Source organism: Equus caballus, chromosome 1 (genome assembly GCF_041296265.1).
Source record: "Equus caballus isolate H_3958 breed thoroughbred chromosome 1, TB-T2T, whole genome shotgun sequence".
Taxonomy (NCBI): Eukaryota; Metazoa; Chordata; class Mammalia; order Perissodactyla; family Equidae; genus Equus; species Equus caballus.
Genome location: NC_091684.1, coordinates 170,450,052 through 170,458,610, shown reverse-complemented (window position 1 = coordinate 170,458,610; position 8,559 = coordinate 170,450,052). Strand labels below are relative to the sequence as shown.

General features: G+C 40.2%; 1 long non-coding RNA gene across 1 annotated transcript; it reads left to right on the top strand.

Annotated features, from left to right (window-relative positions):
• Positions 1-374: 374 nt before the first annotated feature.
• On the top strand, positions 375-2,011 carry LOC138917556 (uncharacterized). The gene is made up of 3 exons (XR_011425763.1): positions 375-548; positions 674-776; positions 1,005-2,011. It is a non-coding gene; the product is annotated as an uncharacterized lncRNA (long non-coding RNA).
• Positions 2,012-8,559: the final 6,548 nt, after the last annotated feature.

Here is an 8,559-nt window from a genome sequence, read left to right as displayed (position 1 = left end):
GTAAATCTTGACTCCGTCCTCCGGTTTGGTACGAAAGTTGTCTAAGTGATGGAAAGTGTCAATAGCTGGAAGTTTCTGGTACAGTCTGTTTTACGAGGTTCTGAGACTGTCCTTCTTTATTGAAGACACAAATTCTGGCCTATAATTTAAGGCAGAGCCTTCAGGCAAGCATTAGAGTAAACTAAAAACTACCTGCCGGTGACAGAGCCATAAAATGCCTGTGATTACCTTATATCTGATAATTTTCAAATGTGAAAATTTATGTAGATTCATAAAAAATAATAATGCAACTTACAAGGAAATCTGGTTGTTTAAAACCAGATAATAAAGACATTTCAAAAAAGTCTTTACACAGAATGTCTCTAAAGATAATTTTTAAGCCTATTTCAAAGAAGTCAGTGAATGTTACTTATGCTGCTTGATATCAATGAATGAACATAATTTTTATAGAGAACACAACCAGAAGGTCAGTGAGCTGGCATCTTTCCTAGCAGAGGTGTAGGCTGTGAGAAGAAGAGAACTTGGCAAGAGGGATCCGTGGGCTACAGGTAATCTTTGGGAGCAGCTTCTATAGACTTTGTTGGTTCTGGAAGTTCCTGTTGTACCAGAGTCGAGTGGTTGTGGTCTGTTTTACTGATCATATGTTATTAACAAAACTCCTCCAACATTACAGAAGCTGCCAAAATCACTCAGTGAGAAAGAACAAGACATAGTGTGATAACTCCCCCAGAGGGTCATCTGCCAAGTGGAGCCGGGGCTATGCAGAGCCTGAACAGGTAAGGACCCAGATCAGGGAACTGCAGTGATTAGAGAGGGGATGAAAGGATTCTAAGAGTCCAAGTTCTCACAGAGGTGAGAAGGGTCTGTTTCTATGGATTGTGAGCAGGTTTATGAGAGTTCATTTTACAAATATGAGTTTTTATGATTCTTAATAATACCTAAAAATATCCATCTTATATGTGCAAGATTGTTTTGGGCATTGATGGTAACCAATTATTCTCTAGATCCATGAGAATTGACGTCAACTGGAACAGACTATCAGGGGCAAGGCAGAGAGAAGGAACAGAGGATGGGAGTCTGTAGACCAGGGTCGCATTCCTGTTCTGCACCCAGGACCTATGCAGCCTTCCACAAGACACTTATCCTGAGGCCTTGATTTTATTGTAAAACAGGAATAATAGTTATAGTTCTTCTTATTTGTTGGACAAGTTGTAAGGGTTATGTGAGGTCATTTATGTGAAATGAACTAAAATGTAAAGCCATCTATTTAGGTCCCCAGATGGCCTAAACAACACCTTTGTATGGATTGGAAGAAAATCCCGTCCTCTGGATGAAGTCAACCCTGTGCCATTTTGTACAGTTTGTTGAGCAGAGCAGGGGTTAAGTTTCAGTTTCTACTCACCCTTGGCTGGCCACTCTTGAGCAGAGCAGAGACATCAGAACTGTTTCTGCAAGAAGAATTACACCACGCAATATCATAAGGAAGCATTCACTACCAAGATGTTTGCCAAATATCCTTAATAGGCCAGATCCCTTTGTCTTTGGTGGGTAAACTGATGCTATGCTCTGCACACCACTGAGCACTCTGGGATCCTAATGGAAGACCACGTTTAAGCGTTGGAACATCTTGAATAACACATCTCTCTCTGGAAAAATGCCTCCCTCTACTGCTCCCACCTTGGACTTTAGTGTATCTGATGGGCATGTGAGTGACAAAAACTCTTGAAAAAAAGCTCATCTAATGCCTTATTTGTGCCCCACAGCAGAGTTGGATACCTTACTAGTAAAACGTTATTCAGCATGCTTTCCCCTCTTTTCTTTCCATGTCTCCCATCTTAAGAAACTCTTCATAGCTGAGGAGCCTCCAGCCCAAGGCTGACCTGGATTCTTATATCCAGTCAACTGTAATTAGGCAGTAGCAGCCACAGCTGCAGAATGAAGGGAAGGGTCCTGTGCGTGCAGTGTAGCAAGGCCCCTGACTATTACTTTGTGTGTGTGTGTGTGAGGAAGAGTGGCCCTGAGCTAATATCTGTGCCCATCTTCCTCTATTCTTTGTATGTGGGTCACTGCCACAGCATGGCTTGATGAGTGGTGTAGGTCTGCGCCCAGAATCTGAACCCATGAACCCAGGCCACCAAAGTAGAACACACCAAACTTAACCACTACACCACTGGGCTGTTCTCCATTACTGATTCTTTTAAACCAGTGGTTCTCAACCACATCACCAGATCCAACCATCTACAGCAAGCATGCTGTTTACCATCTTGAAGTGTAATTTATAGATAAAATAACACATTTATACATGTAAACTCAGGCAATCCACCCCTAGAGTCTGAGCACTCAAAATCATTGCTCTAACAATTCCCTCCTTTCTCTCCTGTATTATCAGTTTTTCCTCTACTTGGTCTTTTTTTAATCAATAAACAAGTGGGGAATTTTTCTCTTCTAAAAATAAAACAAAGGAAAAATCAACCTGATCTTGACAGTCACTCTCATCCAGTCTCATGACTTACATGCCTAGTCATATGCTGATATCCCCCAAATTTAGATCTCCAGCTCAGACTCTTTTGAACTCTATATGTCTCTTCACTATATTCAGCTGACATCTCAACTTGTCATTTTCATGGACATGTTGAACTTAACATCAACACAGGGTTGGATGGGGTGGGAGAACACCTCAAGGATATGCACCAAAAGGTAAATAACAGTCTCAGTGAGGGTCTTATATGTGTTTCTCTATACCATTATGTAAAACTTCTGTAATGAGAATTAACACTTTAAAAAAACTTCTTTATTTTGAAATATTTATTGATGCATAGGAATTTTCAAAGACAATACACTGAGGGCCAACACCATGTACCCTTCACCCGGCTTCCCCCAGTGGTTACATTGTACTTAACTATAGTACATTGACATTGGTATAGTGTGTGTGTGTGTGTGTGTGTCTATGTAGTTCTGTGTCATTTTATTTCTAGTAGATTCATGTAACCACCACTGCAATCAAGATACAGAACTATTTCATCACCACAAAGATCCCCGCTGTGGTTTCTGTTTACAGTCAGACTTGTATCCCTATCGCCATCATCCTAACCACTGGCAACTGCTATTATGTTTTCCACGTTATACAAATGTTATGTAAATGGAGTCATACAGGACATGACCACTTAACATTATTTTTTTCTGTGACACTAAAGCAGTTAGCTGTTACTTGAAGTTGTTTTAGGTACATAAATCAGAATACATAACTATTCTTAAAAAGTTCTCCCAAAAACATTTACCTTTTGTGATTTATCATTTTTATATCTATTTAGTTTACCTATTTCCAATAATTATTTAGATTGTCTATAAAAACTTCATGAGACATCAGACCAAATCAGCTACTATTTTAAGTTATTATTCTTGCTGACAAATTTTCTAACGGAGATAATACGAGTTTATTTGACTTATAAAGGCTGTATGTTTACATCATATCCAATGTTGATATCTCTGAGGACATGTCTGTTTTAATTAAACCAACAAACTTAAACAAGTTTTATTTACCAGAGGTCACTTTACATCATGCTAACTTGAAAGACATCTGGGCTAGTTTTCACTACACTGAAAAAAAAATTTGTATAAGCTCTTAAATTCATTAAACAGAAATCTCTTTTAAAATTATATCATCCAGACACACATACAATGACATGTAGACAAACACAAAGAAAAATCTTTAAAATTTTGGCCATGTTGTAGGCACAAAACTTAAAAGAATCTGGATCCAAATTGGGACCTGTTTAGATGGCTAAAGATTCTCATTCAAGATTTTTTTTCTCTGCATTTTGCTGTAAGGATCCTTTTTACAGCTGCTTTTAAAGTCATGTTATCTTTTAGAAGCTTCCGCATATTAATCAAAGAATGCATTCCACTGTGAGAGATTTTGAATCCTCTTCTTTTTTTCCCAAGGGTGACCCTGAAGGTGGATGTATCTGAAACAACAGTTCCCCAAAATGGCCACTGCCATTGTAAGATATTTTAAAAGTTTACTTATTTTCACTTGTTTAATTTTAGGTCTGGAATTTGGGAGAAGTTGAAGTTGGTGAGCTCAGTAAGAGAGGAGGGAGGAACAGCAGACTTGGTTTCGTTTTCCTGGCATGTTGGCTTATTTAATTATTTTTTCTTAAAGAGGTAGTATGGGATTTCTGACCTTGATTAGAGGCCTCAAAAGCTAAAATAGTCTTCTCATTCATTGTTTAATTTGTTTTATAGCTCGCTTTTTTTCCAACTACATGTGTAAATAGGTCAGTTTGGGTAAACTGAAATTGTCCCATTTGGACAATTTTAAAGTGAAATCTCTTTTAGCATGTTTAATTAACACTTTCTGAAGGGTGGATTTATATGCTCTCATAATCCCTAATTAGGCAAAAGAGATGTAATCATTTTACAGAAAGTCCATCATTTCCAGCCAGTCTTGTTAAAAAAAGGTTAGACAAGGACAAAAACAAAGAACTGACACATCCAAAATCCACTAAAGGAAAATCAGACCAAGCACTCAGATGGCAAGTACCTTGGCACTGCCGTGCATGAGTTCTGTCAGTTACCAAAGACGTCTTTTCATGTGCCAAACCTAGTTTCTTTCACCACCAAAAGCAAAAGCTACCTCCTGAGGGTGGATGACTAAGGAGACTAAATTACTCCAGGCAGATTTTAGGAGGAAATCTGGGAGAGGTCAATGGAAATTCTCTAGCAGAAAGTGTGAGGGAAAGAAGAACAGGAGGGCATTGAGTTCTTCCCAATGACTGCTGGTAAAGAAACTGAGGCACAGGGAGAGATCTGAGAGACCTAGAGCCAGTTTGTTAAGGATATAGAGAAAGAAACCATGATAAATATTCTGTCACTTTAAGGCAAAGCTTCTGTTGGGCGTCCCTGACCGGCACCCACACAGGTCACAAACATTCTGAACTCAGCCTGCAGGGACCGAACCCTGCCTTTTTCCACAATTGCAAAACAAGACTGAGAGATGGACTCTGTAACTTCTGAGAGAATTAACCCCAGCCACAGGGGATCAGTTCCTTCTGTCACAGACACTACACAAACATAAAGACTCAGTGGCTCCCAGGGCAGGGGGACTCAAACCCACCCCTTGCCACTTTAGAAACACAAACACAAAAGGGCCCTCAGAAGGTCATCAAGCCCCAGCAGTGACAAACTCAAATGGGCCTCAAGCCTTCACTGCCCAATAACTAGTCAGCAAGGATTGCTCCCATTTGCCAGAGCCAAACATCAGCTCTTCGAGAGTAGCCAGGTCATGCAATCCTTCCAACCAAACATGAACTCTCACTCCCATGAGCCAGGCTGCCTCCAGATGGGGATCTGAACTCAAAACCCAGGTTCCACAAACGAATGTTGGGACTTGAACCCAAGGCTAAAGCAATCTTAAACCCAAGGATCAGGCAGCCTGGTTAGTGAGACAATGTAGAGAAATAACTTATAGTTATCCTGTGGGGATTGCACCACTTACCTCCATCAAGAGATCCTTGGAGCAATATGCTCAGTGTAGCCACTGGGTCTCCCAGTGGGGAAGCAATGTCAAATTGGCGGCACAAACACCAAGAAGAAAGCATCACCCTGCCTGTGAGGCTGACCCCTCAACCTCCAGTACTGTAAACCAGAGAGCTGGAAGAATATAGCCTCAGAGGGACAGAGGTCCCACCAGGGTAACCAATTTGTTACCAGACCAGACCTGAGTCCCCTTCTTGGTAAGTTAATCAAACTATACCAGAAATAGTTGTCACACAAAGCAGAAATTTTATTTTTGGCTTGCAGCAAAGAAAATAGAGCCCACTGGGAATAATTTCACAAAGGTATTGCTCGCCTAGCACATGGATGTAGGTGCCTTTATTTGGGCCAGGGAAAGAATATACAAATAGGAAGTTTCATCATCACATGTAGAGGTGGCATAAGTTTGCACATGCGTGGTTTGAAATGATGCTTTTATATACATAGCATGAACTACAAATAGCTATTTTGCCCATCCCAGAAGAGACTTTAGGATGTTAATGAAGACAGTTACTTTAGTACAATTCTCTGTCTGCAAAGTTGTCATTCTTGTGGTGGAGGTCTGGACCAGTTCAGAGCAGATAGGCCCATGGTGGTTGTTGCTTAGAGCTTCTTCTTGGAACATAGATGAAACCACATAAGCTCAAGACCCCCAAAGTCATTAGAGAAAGAAACATCTGTACCTTTCAACAAGACGAGAGAATTAAGTCAAACACAAAAAAAGGTTATGGTTTAGGCAAGACAAAAGAAGAGGGTTAGAGTCTATGGCTGTGAGAGGTTGAGGAGTGGAGAGAAGGAAATCAAGAGGAAATATACTGAGGGCTTAACAAGGAAGTGGCAGCTATGAAAAGAAGCTGAGGTTGATACCCAGCAAGAGCTCGATCTGCTCACCCTAGATAAAAGGCCAAGCAGGCGGTGGTAGAGAAAGAACTTAATAAGCGATAAGCTAGCAAATTGCAAGATGGCAGCCTATCATCCTAAAAAAAAAAAAAAAAAAAAAAAATTTAAAAGGAACTGATTTGGAAATGACTTATATAAGGCAAATGGGGTTGGGAAGTGGGGCTCAGAAATGTCAGGTGATGGATGACAACAGAAAGTTGAGTGCCTCTCCACAGAAGATCTGTTGAATGCAACATTGCTGAGGAATCTAAGAAAACCTCAGTTCCTTCCTTATCTGGGAAAGAATGAAGAGTCTGGGCAGAGGACGTAAATTTTCTGCTAGCAAGTAATTCTTTCTACCAGTTGCAGATTAGCTTAACTACATGCAGTTCTAAGCATTCTTCCAAAGTATATTGCAGAATAAGACACGGAGGGGCAGCATGTGGCCATGGGGGCTGAAGTTCTAAGAGCCCTCTGTACAGGGGCAACTGTCTTTCATATTTCTTCATGGGCTGCCTGTGCAAAGTCAGGGGTGTTCTATGTGTTGTGTGTGGTGGATCTTAGTCTTTGATGTGTGAAGCTTACAATCAGTCTTTTTAGCTTGTCAATGCTCCTGCATTATGCTTAGTCAGGTGGAGGGCTGTCTGCAAGGCAAGCTCAGAAACTTTGGTTACTTTGTTTCCCCTGTTAACCTTGTGGGTACAGGCATGGTTTCATCCTAATCTGGGAAAACTTTAACTCTTTCATCCTAGGTTTTAACCCCCACTGTTTTATGATCATTCCTCAATCTTGGGGAATGGGGGTGAAGACTGCTCTAGTTGCTTCCTACCGTGAATGGGTGAAGATCAAGCTTAGATGAATGAAACTGCTTTACTTTTACTGTAAATATTTTGAGGTACCAGATGAGGAGAGCGAGACATGCTTTGCGTGACTAATATTTCAGTACTCTGATCAATGGCTTTGGAACAACATATAAGTCTACACTTTACAATTACATAGATGACCACACATATTAGCAAAATAGACAGCCCAAAGTTTAGTATCCCCTCCATAATGGACCTTAATCCCAGTAGAAGTGATCTGTAAACCAATCAAGGTTAGGGCCTGGAATCTCAGGTGAAATCTGATGTAGCCAAGTAGTTTCTGTGTAATAGTCCAACAAGTAAGGTAAGAACCTGGGAGTTATTCATTGCTTATCTTCAGAAGACCATCTTCTAGATAGCAACTTGTGGTTGGTCAGGGGTTCATTTGTCCAGTCAGAAGAGTCAATGTCTAGAGCTAAAGCCAGACAAGGTTTTGGTGATCCAGGTTGTGATGTACTTCTATTGCATGGTTCCCATTCCTTGTGGTGTTTCTCGTAAGGACTCATCTTGTGCTTCCAGGATTTTAAAAGGACCTAATCTCCACAACAAAGATGGTGCAGAGGAACATCTAGTGCCTAGTTCCTTGTTTCAGGTTCCCTCCAGGTCTCTTTGGTCATCTCTAGATAATAGGAAGGGTCTCCCAAAGTTAAGCTTATATTGTGTAAGCAAGTAACCAGGTATTTGATAAGAAGCTTTTCTAGAAAAACAAAAAGAAAAGCAAGGTTAATGATTGGAACAAACTATAAACTAAATTTTGAGTCCAGGGGACAGTCAGTTGAGAAGATCTCTAGATGTCTATGTTGAAGAATCCCCTGCAGTTCAAAATGTCTCTGATGACATCATCAGGCATTCAGGTAAACCTTTTAAGTGGCTTACGCAGCAACAGGTATGAAGATTGCCCAAACATGGACTATCATGGTGCTGTCTTAAGTTTACTTCCAGTTTTCCAATTTCATTGTGCAAAGCTTCAGGAAAAAGAGTGGTCTCAGTTCTCAATGATTCCAGATTAAAAGGAAGGAAAAAAAATGAAAATATTAATTTGGAGATCTGTAACAAGTATTTAAGGAAACTAGAAGGATTCAGGATCCAGTGCAGTTTACAGATAGAAAAGAAAAACATCAAAGACAAATAATAGAACCAAAATCCAACATCCACAAATGTGTACTATAGTTTCTATTCAAACATAATTTTTCTCTCTAAATCACTCTCATTTTTACCACAGAAAGAATAGCAACTGTCATATAGGCTCTTTTAAATCTGCTTTGCTGGACCTTTTTATAAG